The following is a 15,548-nucleotide window of genomic DNA, read 5'->3' on the forward strand; positions in this document are numbered from 1 at the left end:
GCGAATTCACCCCGATCACTATACCGGAGCGAGATTTTCATTACGGTACGACGTTACGACTGTTCGTTCAGACATGAAAACACTTTCCCGGGATTCTGAAACGGGTAGCACGTGCGTAATATTCGGCGACATCCAATCCAAGATGCCGTCACAATCATGTCGGCCGAAAGTGCCCCTTCACGAAAACGGTAGCCTGCGTAGCTGGCGTTTTGTTCTACTAGTTAGTTGCACGTAGCTGCACGTGGCAGTGACCAACTCGACAGCCTAAGCTCCTTTGGTGAGGGTCGTACAGGGGGGTCTCTTGCACGGTTCACGAACAGCAAAAATAGCAAATCACGGATCACAGAAATGAAAATTTCGTTTTCAAGCTCCTCACGGGTCACGCAAAACCTTCAGGTCACGGATTACGAAGAATAATTTGTTACATTCACGTTTCACGGGAAATAAAATCAGCTAATCACGCATCACGAAAATACCCCTGTACGACCCTCTTTGGTCACTGCGCACATTTTACCTTTGATATTTATGTAATTTTTAAATGCTGTCTTTATGTTACTTTTGTGATGTGTTGTAATTTCCTTTTGTAGTAAACTTTTAAAATAGTGTATAAATAAAAAAATCTTAATCTGTTCCCGCATGGTGAATCCTCGCTCCTTATGACGGCTAGTTCCGCCGCCAAAATTTTGGCCCGGTGCGAACAAAACCGCCAGCCACGCAGGCTACGTAAACATGCAATGAAATCACATTCCTTCATGTAAACGCAGCATGAAATCACAATGTCATACCGACATGGAACTCGCACTGGTGCAAGTTTTCGCATGCAAACACCCTCTAAGTAGCTTTACCTTTAATAGTTATACTTACAACTAGATACACTAAGTCAAACGTTACAATCAAACATACCGCAGGAATCAAACAGCACCACAGCAAGGAACTGCCCAATGGTTCTCAGTTGAATGATGAAAGATTAAGATTAACCACAGATTCAAGGCTCAACAACCACCTACTGCTAAAAAGCTTTCTGAATCTTATTCATGCAAGCGAAATGAAATCTCGTTTTATTACGGATAAAACTAAGGATACTCACACTATTAACATAAATAATTGTTTTTCACTCACAGTTATGCAAAACCACCGCGAACAGCATAGAAAACTAATAGTCATGGCTACCGCTACCACTGCAAAGTACTGCTATTAATAATTTTTTCAGTTCGATACTTGCGCTGTAGGATTTAATCAACAGAACCAGAAGTCATAGAACCCTCTTGTAAACATAATAAAAAACACCACAGGAAAGTATTGCTTAGCCGTAGCTTTCAACGGTCAGGATTTAATCTACAGACTCAAAGTGTCAGCCAGCACAGCATAATGACAGACCACATGACCCAATTACTTTTTCAGCTTTCAATTCATTAAAAAAATTAAAGCGTTGGGACTGTTTTTACAGATTTATAAACAGTATCAAAGAACGAACTGCTTAGAGGCTTTTATTTGAATGCCCATTTGTGAAGCGCTTTTCATCCATGTTATTTAAACAGCGTTATACACGACTCGTTATTTGCAAATGACACTTTGAGAGTGGGTGATTGTAAGACATGAAAATCTAAATAAATAGACACATCACCACAGATTCAATATTGGCAAAAGATTCTCGGAGAAAAAAAACCTGATCCGGATTATGTGGACAAGCTCAAGTTATTTTTTTCTTTCTACAATTTTGATATATAATGGTAATTGAACTGAGTGGAGTGCAATTTGGTCTGAAATCATACACGTGATTTCATAATCGAACGAACGCGCAGCGCGAGTTTGATTTGAAATCACAAGTATGATTTCAGACCAAAATTGCACGACACAAAGTTCAATTACCACTTTATTACACCTATTTTGAAATCACAGAGTATCATTGTCAATATTAATATTCTATTTTTGTAACTTCATTTCCGTTTTGATGGGCTAAAGAAAGGATGCGATTTAGAGCAAAAAATGGTGCAATTTGGGAATAAATCGCACTGTTGAGAGCCAATCAGATTGCAAGGATCACCAGTAATTTCAAAATGGGTGTAATAAATCTTAAAATCGTTCTTACCCTATTACGTGATTTCTAACCTCAGACAATATTTAGTTTTGGATTTACTTACTTCTTATTTATTTTACTGCTTACAAACTTTGTGAAGTGCATTTGATCCATGTTATTTAATTAACATTATATGACACGTTATTTGTAGGTGACACTCCGAGAGTGAGGTGATTAAGACATGAAAATCTAAATAAATACTCATATCACACAGATTCAATATTGGCAAAACATTCTCGGGGAAAAAAGACTGAGGCGGATAACGTGGACAAGCTCAAGTTATTCTTTCTTTCCACAATTTTAATATATTTCAAAATTGTTTTTACTCCATTACGTGATTTCCTACCTCTCACAATATTTAGTTCTGGTTTTACTCATGCACTTCTTACTTATTTTACTCCTTACAAAAACTCTCCTACACGCATCAGATTTCAGTTGTGCATTGGAAACCCTCATCCTGGGAAGAGGCTGGGTTGGCGCGCTGATTCCGGGGATCTTAACTTAACACCCACGATGCCAAAAAAGTTACTAGTGAATCTACTGATTAAAAAAAAGGTGTTCATATACAAACAAAACTGACTGAATCGTGTTACCAGAACGAGCTCAAGTTCGTTTTCTTCTATGACTTAGTAACCGAGAATAGACATTTAATCTTGTTTTAAAATCATGACCAACAGATACGGCATTTTCAAAACCAAAAAATTTCAGTTGGGCCACCATTTCTACTGGCTTTTGTGCACTTTCGTTTTTTTATACGGTACGTTGGGCAACCAACTTAGTGAAGTCGTGTTATCTACAAGCACAAAACCATGAACAAAAATTCGAGTTTCGCCAATGAATTTCTTTTTAATCATTTTTTCAGTGACATTATGTTGTATGGCGCGCTTACGCAAATCAAAAAGGATTCATTTTTGTATTGATACTGGCTCAAATTTAGAAAGCATTAACCTGATTGGCGCCAACTGAGAGCTTCTACCTTTCAGGGTCACTACTACGCGAAAAACACAGCCTGCCGTGAAATTGTAGCTGAGATGTACAAAGAGCCTGCAGTTCATAACATCTTTAGTTCAAACCCGGGTGGCTTCACCTGAAACGTTCGTTAAACATTTCTCCCCAGTGATAAATTGAGTTACTTGAATTTTAACTGAAGAAATTTGCGACTCATCCGGGTCGGAATGGCCGCTCCGAATCAAATAAGTACGAAGCGAATTCAGTCCGGCCTCTTTGTTTTTGTTCAGTTTGATGGGCAGTGGGCATAAATAAAATGGCTTTAATTTACTGGAGGAGTATTAAAGGAAAATCTCGTTTTCAATCTCTTTTCATGGTATTTCTGGGGATTTCTCAGCTTTTTACCGTTAGAGGAATAAGATGTTGAAGCTCAGACAAAGTGACATGTTATGAGGCAAAAAATATCACCAGTGCTCCGTCAACTAAATCACTGCCGGCGCAATAAAATACATTTTCATAAATTTCATTCCAGTCAATTCAAATTTATATGCTGACAGCAACCGTATGTTTTTAGTAGTTTTGGATATGTTATCGCAAAATGTGACGGAACCAACACAGTTTTTTGGGATATGGCTTCGCTCTGCACACAAAATGTGACAGAAAAAAACAACATAAAAATACGTAGATATATATAACTCTGATAAATATTATTTAGACACTATTTACGCACTCACCCGATTGACGGGGGGCAAAATGCGGTAGATTATCAATCTTTTTTCGTAAACGACAATAAAACAACTTTAATCCTGTGGCGTTGAGAAAGAGACTTCTACGGCATGAAATGTGTTGAAGTCTCAAAGCACCTTTCGGTCTTTCAAAAGCCCATTATCCGGCTCAATGTCGCCGTACGAAAAGCTCATTCAATTTGTTGTCAATGGTGAATTGACATCCTTACAGGCAATGCAGACCCGGCCAATATATTATAATATATTTGTATTATTGTTGACCTCAAGTGCCTTTAATAAACCGCCTACGCAGTTTGCCTTGTATTTTTGTGCCCCTTTTATTGCTTTGGCCGGGTTGAACGCCGAGTGTTTCATAAAAACGTACAAAAGCTTTTATTATTGTTTATTTTTCGTAGTCTTAAGGGGTGAGGGGTCACGGGTATTTTTAACTCGTTTCAAGTCGCTTGTGATTTCTAATAATTAAACAACGAGTGCAGTGAGTTTAGAAATGAAAACTGCCAATAATAACAAAAGCTAACAAAAGCCGTTAAGAACTGATGGCTAATGATCGACAAACCGGACGATTTGCCCGGAGGCTTTCATTACGCGACTCGTTCATTTATCTATTTATTCAACTCTCAGACTACAAACATTAAGATAAAATAATAAAAATACATTGTTTAGAATCGGAGTGGTGAGTTCTCAAGTTTTCCTATGAAATAGGTTAATATGAAAACTAGGACTAATTTGGTGTGAAAAAAGGACAGCCGAAACCGAAAGCCGCGCATGAAAATTCTCTGGCACCCAGAGTAGACAGAATGTTTTGGGTATGAACAATGACATTTTTGGATCTAAAATAGTTTTAGAGTTAACAGCTGAGACCTTAAAACTGCTTAACCCATCACCCAAAATCTTCAAGAGGTGCCCCCTGAGGAGCATGAAGTTATTTTACATTTAAATGATCGTGGAGGTGTTGTATATTGGTGACATATTCTTTGCTCAGTTTCGTTTATGTGGGAGAAACGCACTGTAAATACGTTCAACTTGTTGTTCTGAATTTCTCATAACAAAAGTGACGACAACCAATTTTCCTCGCGAAGCAGAAATGACCAAACATGAATAATGTAACAGTTAACAGAAAAGCTAAGTTGATGCAATCCGCTAACGGGTTTTGCAAACAAAGATATTGACTTTAAGCGTCGCTGGTAACTGATACAACAAAATGGAACATAATGAAAAACACTTCTACTCAAATACAGACTCAAATATAAAATTTGCGATGTCTAATTGAACAGTGACATTGTTTGCAGTAGTCGTTTGTTGTGTTAAATATGTGTAGTAAGAAGCTATCCGGCGTCATGCGTAAATACAGTAACAGGATGTTTTTCTTATTATTCTGAATGAATTTCTCATCAGTAACAAAACGAAAAATCTATTTTTCATCACGAATTAAGATAAATGATGTACTTTAATAGAAAATCGAAGTTGATGTTTTTCACCAAACGACTCGAATCCTAAGTGATGTAGTTCACTTACAATAACTCATTTTGGTGACCATCATGTTCGTTGAACGATTGAAGCAAGCGGAAAAAAAAAACAACACTGTAATAATATAATAAACAATATGAAATAACAGCCACTTTTTGTGAGAATTATTCCAAGAAATCGTGTCAAATTTCTGACTTTATCGTCAGCCTGTCTGTTATGTTAGAGCGGTTTTCAATTGAGTGTCCAAAGTAATTTCGCGTTTCCTTGGGTTTTGCTTTACTACCCTCTGTGATTGGTTACAAAAACTCGCGCCACTTTTTCAACCAATGAGCAGCAAGACCAAAACCAATCGTGCATTGCTCGCACGCGTTTTCCCGCGCTTGGCGCCCGTTACATATATTTGGTTCGAATTCTGATTGGTTGATCGCACTTTTTAGGTCTGTCGTGATTGGCCAGAACAATTACTTTGGTTTTGGTTTTACGACACTCAATTGAAAAACGCTCTATCGCCATAATATTGTTGGAGTAATACCGAAATAACTTTTTTTAAATAGCGAAATAACTTTACATTACTTTGTGTGTGTGTGAACGTAATGGAGGGCGAAGCCCCTAACTAACAGAACTATATCCATTGATGCATTAGAGGATCAAAAAAGCTACTACAGAGGCGAGGCAGAGATGTTTCTGCTCATTGCTTTAGCAACTTGCGCATCAAATTGTCTAAAACGTGCTTTGCAGAATAGAAAGTAAGCGTTTCTTTCAATTATGGGCCATTTCCTCAAAACTTGACCTCGGACATGCGCACAACGCAAAAGGTTTTTGCAGCCTTTGGACGATAATAACAGCAACCAGAACGCCTTTTCACTTTTTCGTATTCAGTCCCTTTGCTTGCATTTTCCTAAGTTGTTTCTTGTGCACTAATAGTTTCAGGTAAGTCAGTAAACCTGTAATGCTACTTAAAGGGGAAGTATCACGGGCCTGATTCAGGGTGTTCTTTAAAAAACTTCACAACGTTTTTTTCATCAACAGAAACTAAAAGTGTTGTTCAAATTTGTCGCACATTGCCACCTCAGTGTACTAAGACTATGGATGAGTCTCTCTACTCACGAATGGGCTGGGTAAGAACGTACTGCAACTTGAAAAAAGTTAGGCTAACATTTTTCAAGTTCTCGCGTTTTTGTTTCCAAAATGCACTAGGGCAGGTCATGAGTTGTTCGTTTCAAGAATTCAGTTGATTTCTTTCTCTTGATGTTCTGGAATTATTTTGTAACTAGGTAAAGGTGCTGTCGCACCAATTTCGCCATAAAAGGTCAAAATCCTCGTGAATGACTTCTCCTTTAAGGATTTTCTTGCTCACTCAATTTCTTGTTAGTTCCAGGTATAAACTTGTCACGCAAAGGAGGAGAATGTTTGTGTCACCTGTCCAAACTTAGAATAACATGCCAGTCGAATCACACTTATTATGCAATTTCAAAAATCATTAGACCAGTGTAGGCAAATTAAAAAAAAAATGTTATTGTAACTTCGACTTAACCGTGCTTTTGATATGCCAGTAATTCGCAGATCAATTCGAACTTCAAAATATCCCCTCCCGGGGGGCGGCGGGAGGGGCATTTGAACTTTTGAAAACTAACTTGTTCAAATTCCCACCCCGCAGAGCCAAAAAGCTTTTCAAAAGCCTTACCCTAGCGCCGAACTTGACAATCTAATGCACTTCCCAAAAACCAATGTTCCAATTTTTAGTATACGCTATTTGGAAAGTGGTTCATTTACATTCAATTTTCTATAGACACCACCGAAAACACTACAAAGTTTGTAGAGACCCTTTTTGTCGAGCCAATCGGCTCGAAAAGCGACATTTTTCCCATTGAACTCGACCATGGATCAGAAAACACGTGCATTCCGGAAGACAAGAAGAAATGAACAGATTTTCGCAGCACCTCACCTTCCATCAAACAAATGTGCCACTCACATCTCTCTGCCACAGCATCCGCTCACCGCAGCACTTCTGGCACCTTTTTTCCAGGAGCTGCTAGTTATATACGAAGAAAGAATTCAAAGGAGAAATTCGCCGGGTTCTCCTCAATATTCTGGTAAATGAAAATGACTACATTGGAACACCGATTATAGTACAGAAAATAGCTCTCGCCAATTAGTTGCAACTTGTAAAATTTTGTTTTTACAATTTTTTCAATTTTTTCAATTTTACTTGTGATTTCTTTACCTCCCCTAAATACTATTTGTTCTGTCTTTGATCACATAAAAAATGCTGGCCGTTGGTGTCCCGACCAGAAACCTCAGTGTTGCAACTGAACAACATTTATATACATTGATATATCAATTCGTAATTTAGTATGACATTAAGGGCCATTCCACAACAGTGCCCCAATCTGTCCCAGGGAATTTTATCTCCTGAAAAAGACCCTGGGAACGAAGTTGAACAGAGCCCCACTGCGTTTTAAAAAAATCACTGTGGCAGAGCGGAAGCTTGCGGGAGGAACACTCGTTAAAGGTTTATTCATACCAAAACATTAACATGCATGGTTTCTGCTTGCACGAATACATGTAAGCGGAAATAATCTGAGAAAGTACTTTCAGGCGCCATGCCGAAATGTTAACGAATCAAATGCATGAAATTCGCCTACCTTCATCCCTAGCATCAAAATTCCTGCTTTCATTCGTAACAAAAGAGTTTCGGAAAGATATTATGGAATACTTAATCTCAAACCAGAGTCATTGTTTTTTAAATCGTCTTTTCCGCTTGAAAATTGTGCCACGAACGGAAAAAAGTGTACGGGGCAGAATTTTCTGTACATTTCCTTAGGTACACATTAGTGAAAATTGACAGAAAATGTGAATCAGTTTTGATTGTTCATACGTGAACCGAGTTTGTTGAACAGTGAATTGAAATCAATTGACTTATGCGGAATGTTCGGGAGAAAATTGGATGTGATGAAGTGTTGGCAATTCACCATCAAATATAACAGAAATTATTTGGAGACGATAACTCGAACTCACGCGAAAGCCAGTCGTTCAGACAATCGAACACACTTATGTAATCCATGATTACAGCTGGTTCAAGACAAGAACTTTCATTTCGACAGTTTTCTGACACTTTAAAATTAACATACAGAGAGAAATAGCAATTGAAAACAATGCAATCTCGAGCTTCGGTAAGACGTGCAAAAATCTGCTATAAGCTAATCGTTATGTACTCATTTCTAACAAGTAACCTCTTTTTTCGTTTTGGTTAAGTGCAATGAGACCCTGCAAATTTACCCTTACCCTCACTGGAAATAGAAAAAAAATGAAGAATAACGGTCCTTCCTTGAAAGCCAGGTTGGCCAAATTTCACACAGGCTGTTAAGTATGCTGTTCTGACCGCTCGAATTCCCTCAAAGCACGTCCAATACTCACTCTCGCTCAGGTATCTGGCGCACGGTTCGTCAAAGTGCCAGCGAAATATTAATTCCAAACTAAGCGCAGCACTTGGTATTAAACGTATCAAGTTAGAAATAAAATAACGAAAAAATAAATACTTATCTTACCAAATTGCCCAAGTTGTAACCGGTTGAAGAGGACAAAGTAAGGCCAAGTTTAACGTGAACACGTTCTCTCGTTTGTGATATGCGCACTGTTTATTCCTGACTTCCTACATGTACATACATACATATGGATGGAATTTTTCCCTGATTTGGCGTCATACAATAGAACAATAGACTTTCCCAGCCGACTATTGTTGATTTATAGCGTAAACATCCTTTATTTTAATGTGTTACTGTCGGAATGATTTATTATACTCTGTGGACTAAAAAAAGCACAGAAGACCAAGCCCAAGTTGAGAGCAGCGCGAATATATACAGTTTCAATTTTGGAGACGAGTTTGAATGGGAATGCAGAAAATACTATTAAAATGCTAGAAAAACAAAAGCTCCCAGAACAAAATGTATACTTTTTAATTGCTATTTATTTAGTTTTATTTTTTGCTATTTATGGGCTGCTTGGACTGATTTTTATATCTCTTGAAAATGCATACACTTTCTCAGAGTCCTTCATTTCGCATTTCCGGTAATGTTATACGCCCAAAGCCCCTAGCACTGAGTTTTTTTCCCCTCTCCATCCAAGAAGGCAATTGGTCAGTGACCTCATCTCGGAAACACATTGAAATGGTTGTTATCTCTGTTAGAGAATACTTGATTGTCTGTGGCTCTTAGCGTTTAAAAGAAACAAATTGAAATGGTATTTATGAATCAGTAAACTACTCTCAGAAACCGTGACGAAAAATAGCTTTTACCTCGATTTAAGAATCACTTTAGACACTTAAAAGTGTCTACATTGTGTGGCTTCTGCGGTTTGAATTGTTTTTTCATTAGATCGTGAAAATCACGACAGATGAAAATCCAGGACGACCTTCGTCTACCGCAGCATTTGAGTGGGCTGAAGTTGATTTTACTTCAAAGTCACTCATCAGTTGCTTTTATGTTTGTTTATTTGTAGGTTTGTTTTTGTTGTTGTTGTTTTGCTTTGTTGCTTTGTTTAAGTCTTTTTCGATCAGTTTACTCTTATTTTTAAGGGGGTTAGTTAGTTCCTAAAGAAACTGCGGTGCAGCGTCGGTGGGGAGTAGAAACGGATGTCAGTGATTTATCAACAGAGTTGATAACTAAAAGGAAATTGGCCACCGTGAAGAGATTCGAGCGCTGACGTTTCCGAGCGTTAGTAAGGTTTTACTAGCGTAGAGTGCTTTTCCCTTGGATGGCATTTTGGTACAACGTCAGACACTTAAGCAAGAGGTTCCGCTTTTAAAGGGCAAGCCCCTCCCTCCTCCTTTCACGGTTCTGTGGGTGTAAAATGCAAATTTAGACGCCGTTCAGTCGTGGCACGTTATTGACTCAAGCGTCCTTTGAAAAACATATGCCTCGGAATTTCATAATACCACCCAATATTCACCCAACAATGTAAGACATCGGTTTCTAATTCAGCGTTTATTCCGAAAACTAAGCCAATTTTATCAGTGCGTTTGCGCGTTTCGTAGAAAAAGACACGTTTTGTTTGTCAGTTGTTTAGGTCGGCTCTGATAGGTGATTGACCGCAAGCCGTCTATAAATTTTCTATTTTGATTACGCACGCAGATAAACAGCGTATAAATACACGCGTAAAATCACGCGACAGTGGAAATCCACCTTTAAAGATAAACACTAAAAGAATTTTTATCTCGGTTAAAGAAGAGTTAAAATGACTTATATTTTGTGGCTTTGGCGGTTTGACCGAGATAAGTCATAAAGTGGTTTTTGGTTAACGTGTAAATCTTCACATCAGTTCGGAGTTGGGGATCATTTCGGGGGCTGTACAGGTGTAGCCTTTTGTTGTTTTGTGAGCTGCGGCAACTGCGCCAAGAATTGGCGATGATGAGCTGTTTTTTTGAAATTGTTGGCGTGACAAATTAGCTACATTAGGGGAGTAAGGTTTGAAAAGTTGCGCGTTAAGTTGCTATTATTACTAGGGTACCCACAGGACGGTTTGCGCCTCAATAATCTTGGTCTCTTAAGTGCAACAGCGAACTAGTTAATTCATGATTTACATCGTGGTAATTTTAATTGATACGCAACAGTGGGAAGTAGTCTTTGGCGCATTCCCCTTATCAGACCGCGGGCGTTTATCTGCGCTTTTACTGCCATGGAGTAGCTTCTCTTTAGATGAGGTGCTAGTTCTTCGCGAGTTTATGAGCCAGCACTTTGTTTGTTAGTACCTTACTATAAACCGGGAGAATAAACAATGGTTAACTTAACATGTAAAGCTTCATTTCCAATGGAATTGCAATGGCAGAGAACAGGTCCGACTGCATAGAATCAAGATTTGTGTATTTGAGAGGTGAGACTCTCAATGGTTCCAATGGTGGGTCGCAAAGCAACCCCCGAGATGTTATCGACCAGTATTGACTTATCAAAGTTAGATTTGAATTGGCCGAATGGAAGTCTCACTTAAAAATGAAAACCTTCGATAGAATTATTACCTAAATGCTTGGTTTCTTTGTATAGGATAGCCTGCAAACAAGCCCCTTTACAACTTGAACAAGAGGCGTTCTGAGATACTGACCTATTGTAGCTTTTCTCACTGTCAGCTCTCAATCAACCACTAGAGCTTAAGCAAATATGACAAACAGCAGACTTCTCGTATATGGCAATTAGTGAAGAAATTCGTCCAAGTTTTATTCTGGGACCCTTTTGAGAAAGAATTAGAAATTCCTATCTTAGTTAGTTTTAGTCATGCTGTTCTGGTTCGCATAAACCTTTGACGTTTGTTTATTTCAGTGGATGCTCAGTCAAGTAACCAACATACCACGCTTTAGAACATGCATCCCACGCTCCAATTAATGGTTTGGAATGAACGAAGCGTGGAATCGGTCGGTTTGCCGAGGTTTATATTTCCATCTGCTGCCACCAAAGAAATTGATAAGAGGACTTTTTAAGTCGACTTTTCAGGGGGGGGGGGGGGGGGATGGATCCGAGTAAATATCGGTGATAAAGTGTATAACTAAGTGATTCAAATGCGTAATAAAAGGGAAGTTGAAAAAGATAAAAGAATTCCAGTCTTAACAGAAGGCAACTAATCAACAATCGAAAACTATGTGAAAAGTGAATCATTTTAGAAAGCCTGGAAAAGCCTAAGAGACTTGCAATGAAGCAAGAACCATTTTCTTGTGAAGTCCGCGAATAGAACACTTGAAATACATGTACACACATTGTGACTGAACTTCACAGACACTCTTGATGAACACTGTACTTCGTCTGACTTGTCTTGTTACTTTAATACCCTCATCTGTTCTAATTTATTGAGTGATTTTCTCAATGTAGGGAAAAAAAATGAAAATTTTATGAGTTTTCTTGCAAATTGTTTTGAAATAGAGACTGCCTTACAATGACGAGGGCCACTTTCTCGCTGACGAATAATTGAGTTCTATGCATTTAAAAGAAGACGTGGTATAATTCGATCGAATCCGCCTGATTCTGTTAGTCCAAACACCTCGTCGATGTTAATTCTCGATTGCTAGTTAACGCGTTCAGACTGCCGGGTCCGACTGGAAACCGTTTTTAATACGGTGGAGATAAATTTGTTCCCTTTACACAGTGTTTACACCGACACAAATATAACGACAAAAATATTGGAATCGTCAACAACTAAGGTGAAAGTGCACTGAAGCATAAATTAGCTCAGTATGTAAGCTCGTGATTTATATACATGAAATAAAGAAAAAAAAGTATCAAACGAACAACTTACTGTCCCTTTTGGATGCTGTCAGCTAGTCACTCCCTTGAGATGATTCCACAGTCAAATCACTGATCCAGTTGTAGGCTTAGCTTCGACCGGCTTCAACTCTGAATCCACCTAACCAAATGCGAACAGCCAATGTTTCTGATTAATGCGGTTCAGTGGCCAGACAGGTTTATGTTTGTTTCTGTAGCCCGCGGGGGCGACTGACATGAATTGTGGCTTCCATTAAATTGTTTCCTTTGCGGCAGACTTATGAGTAAATAATTTTCCGGAACCCGGCCAGTAGTCTACAAGAATGGTAGCGACATCTGTATTTTGACAAGGAGAAAAGCAAGTATTGAAGTTGCCTTGATTAGTCAATTTGCAAATCCAAAAATATTAAAAGGTTGTTTGGCTTTCGCTTGCTCCGACTGACATGCCTTCTTATCCGAAATAAAAGCTACAGTTTTTGGAAATTTTACGTCTTTGAATTCTATTTTCGTTGAAATCATGGCAACAAAGTTCGCGCAAACACAGTTCTGTCGATTTCATGAGATACTCGCGAAAATAAGTAAGAATATACTTGGCAACCTTACAAGAAAATTTATGCTGAATATTTAACGTTTTCGCTCAGTTCTTGGATCGCTTGACTGCCTTTCTATGAGCTATTTATGTTCGCTAACACAGATTGTTCAGTTCGAATTCTTTAGCTGAACAGTTCAAATGAGAGAAAATGTCAGCAAACGAGATCTCATCCTCGAAATTTCCAAGCTATTGCCGCCTTTCCGAAAATACTATCCAGCCTTATTTCGTGGTTTAGAAGACATTTTTATCCCAATGCCACCGATGAAACAACTTTTTACCAAGTAAAATATGTTTACCTTGGTACGTTGACAAATTAACGACTCGTTCTGAATGTGTCCTGCATCGCGAAAAGTGGACACGAGGGCATTACACAAACATTAATTAAAATGCATGGATGGTGTTAAGCGTGTGATGTGAAGTCGTAAAGAGACGAAAATATATTTTGTATCGTTTTGCTAATTTGACAAGAGAATGTACACTATTTTACTGGAAAGCGGGAAACAAAAAACGAGATGCCAGCTCCTAATATACATGTTTTGTGTTTTGTGATTATTAAGATTAGTTACAAAATATTTTATTACCGTTTCAGTGTGGTTAGAGTTTAATACGTGAAGTTCTTTTGCGCGAAAAATAACAGGAATATATGTATTCCTGGCTTTCAAGGCGTTTTACGCCAAAGGTGACGAAAATAAAATATATTCCCTCTTTTAAAAGCGTTTGGCACGAAAGGTAGCTGGAATAGATATATACAAAAAGCTGGATAAATAACTCCCTACAAGATTAAATTGTATGAATAAATTAATTGATTTATTATTACCGAAGAGTGTTGTGTTACAGATGAATTAGTACGGTCGAGACTCTACCTCCATTAATAAGTCCAGCTTTAATAGGAGTAGTTTCTTTCGGGCGCCAAGAATGTTTTAAGAAGTTCTCAGTTTGAACTTTGTAATAAATTGTCGTTTATGTCACATTTCGCGCTATTTTGGTAGTCGTTTCATGCCAACAATTTAACATTTTTAAACGCCGAATATGCCACCCGTCCTAATCATTCCGACAGCGGAAAACCATCAAAGAACCGTTAGTTCTTTCGATCGCTGTAATGTTTTTGCCCTCTGTATCGAGCTTTACCCCCGCGCTGATCACCGGATGGTTAGAACTAACAACATATAAACGACAAATCGATATGAAGAATTAGAGTCCAGGAGGGGGTACCCCTCGGAATTTTTGGTGGTTGGGGGTGGGGGTGGGGTGCGGCTGCAATCTTGGACAGATTAAAATGAGAAATTAAACCCTCTCTCCCCCAAAATCAATGATGAATTCGCGCGCAAAGCAAAGCGCGCCATTTTTCCATCATTGAAATGGGGGGGGGGGGGGGGGGGGTCTTAATTTTTCATTTGATCTGTCCAAGATTGTAGGTTCTCCAAACCCTGACTCTATTTCATACCCATTTTGAGACCTGGTTTCTAGAATCCATACTAGTTTTCAGACTTTCAGACCAAAATAGTTAAAATCTATACCCCATTTCAGACCAAAAAGGCTAAAAAAACCATAGCCTTTGGCGCCGCACATGCCTATATAGCTTCAGTTCTGCGCGCTGACAGCTTACATAAGGGAGTACGTCCCCTCTCCCCGCAAGGAAGTAAGGGGAGTTGGTGTGACTCTTAATTTTTTCACTACATAATCGTCGTTTCTTTGTGCAAGCCTGAACGAAGCAGCTTCGTTTATTTTCTTTTTTTTTTTTTAATAGGATCTTTGAATCCGTAGGATAAAATTCAGTTGTCCATGGACACCATAATACTGTCTTTACTTGAATGAACGCCATTAACCGATTTCATCAAGGAAAAGTTAAAGGGGCAGTATCATGCGAATTATAAAAGTAATACGCTCAATCGTGTTTGTTTTCACAAGTTGCGACCACAATCATTTTTCTCGCGAAATCACGTTTTGCAAAGTGGGCGGAACCATTAACCGAAGAGGTGTCAACAACGGCAAATCACGAAGATCAAAAGACCCTCCGCAGTCTCTTTCTTCTTGCTTCCCTCCGCGCGCGCGTTTCTCGCGCGTAACAGAACTTTGGAGAAGAAAGAGGTAACATTTTGCCAAACTTTTCGTACAAATGCCTTTTTCAATTGTTATCCATTTCCACCTAGACCTATGCCTGAACCATTCGTGAACTCGAATAGCCGTTTTAAACGAAATTTGGTCCTCATTTTCGTTTACCAACGATGAAGAAGTTTCCTTAGGATTTTCATCGTGTTCATACAAAACATGACACTCAACCCCTACCGCACTCAGAGAGTTGCACCGGCCAAGTACTCAGCGTTTGGACCACGCTCCTTCGAATTAATTATTTTTATACAACGAGTGGACAGATGGCCCCGCGAAACAGCGCTCGCCCAAGAGAGAACCCTAGGAAACTACTGAGACGTGATTGCCCATAAAGTTGGAACTTAATACCCAATAACACAACAATCCAG

The 15,548-nt window shown here is 38.8% G+C and overlaps 1 protein-coding gene across 4 annotated transcripts in view; it reads right to left on the reverse strand.

The window, feature by feature from the left end:
- Nucleotides 1-13,386, reverse strand: part of LOC146476453 (uncharacterized) — a 29,977-nt gene extending 16,591 nt beyond the window's left edge. The window contains exons 1-2 of one of the 4 annotated variants that reach the window (XM_085114322.1): nt 13,368-13,386; nt 12,514-12,621 (exon numbers count right to left, since the gene is read on the reverse strand). The gene's annotated coding sequence lies outside the window, so the exon portion shown is untranslated. Of the gene's footprint in view, nt 1-3,759; nt 3,919-8,786; nt 8,933-12,513; nt 12,662-13,367 lie in introns of those variants that run through there. The other 3 variants (XM_085114321.1, XM_085114323.1, XM_085114324.1) reach the window with 3 other exon arrangements.
- Nucleotides 13,387-15,548: the final 2,162 nt, after the last annotated feature.

Source organism: Pavona decussata, unplaced genomic scaffold (genome assembly GCF_977016875.1).
Source record: "Pavona decussata unplaced genomic scaffold, jaPavDecu1.1 SCAFFOLD_76, whole genome shotgun sequence".
NCBI classification, from domain to species: domain Eukaryota; kingdom Metazoa; phylum Cnidaria; class Anthozoa; order Scleractinia; family Agariciidae; genus Pavona; species Pavona decussata.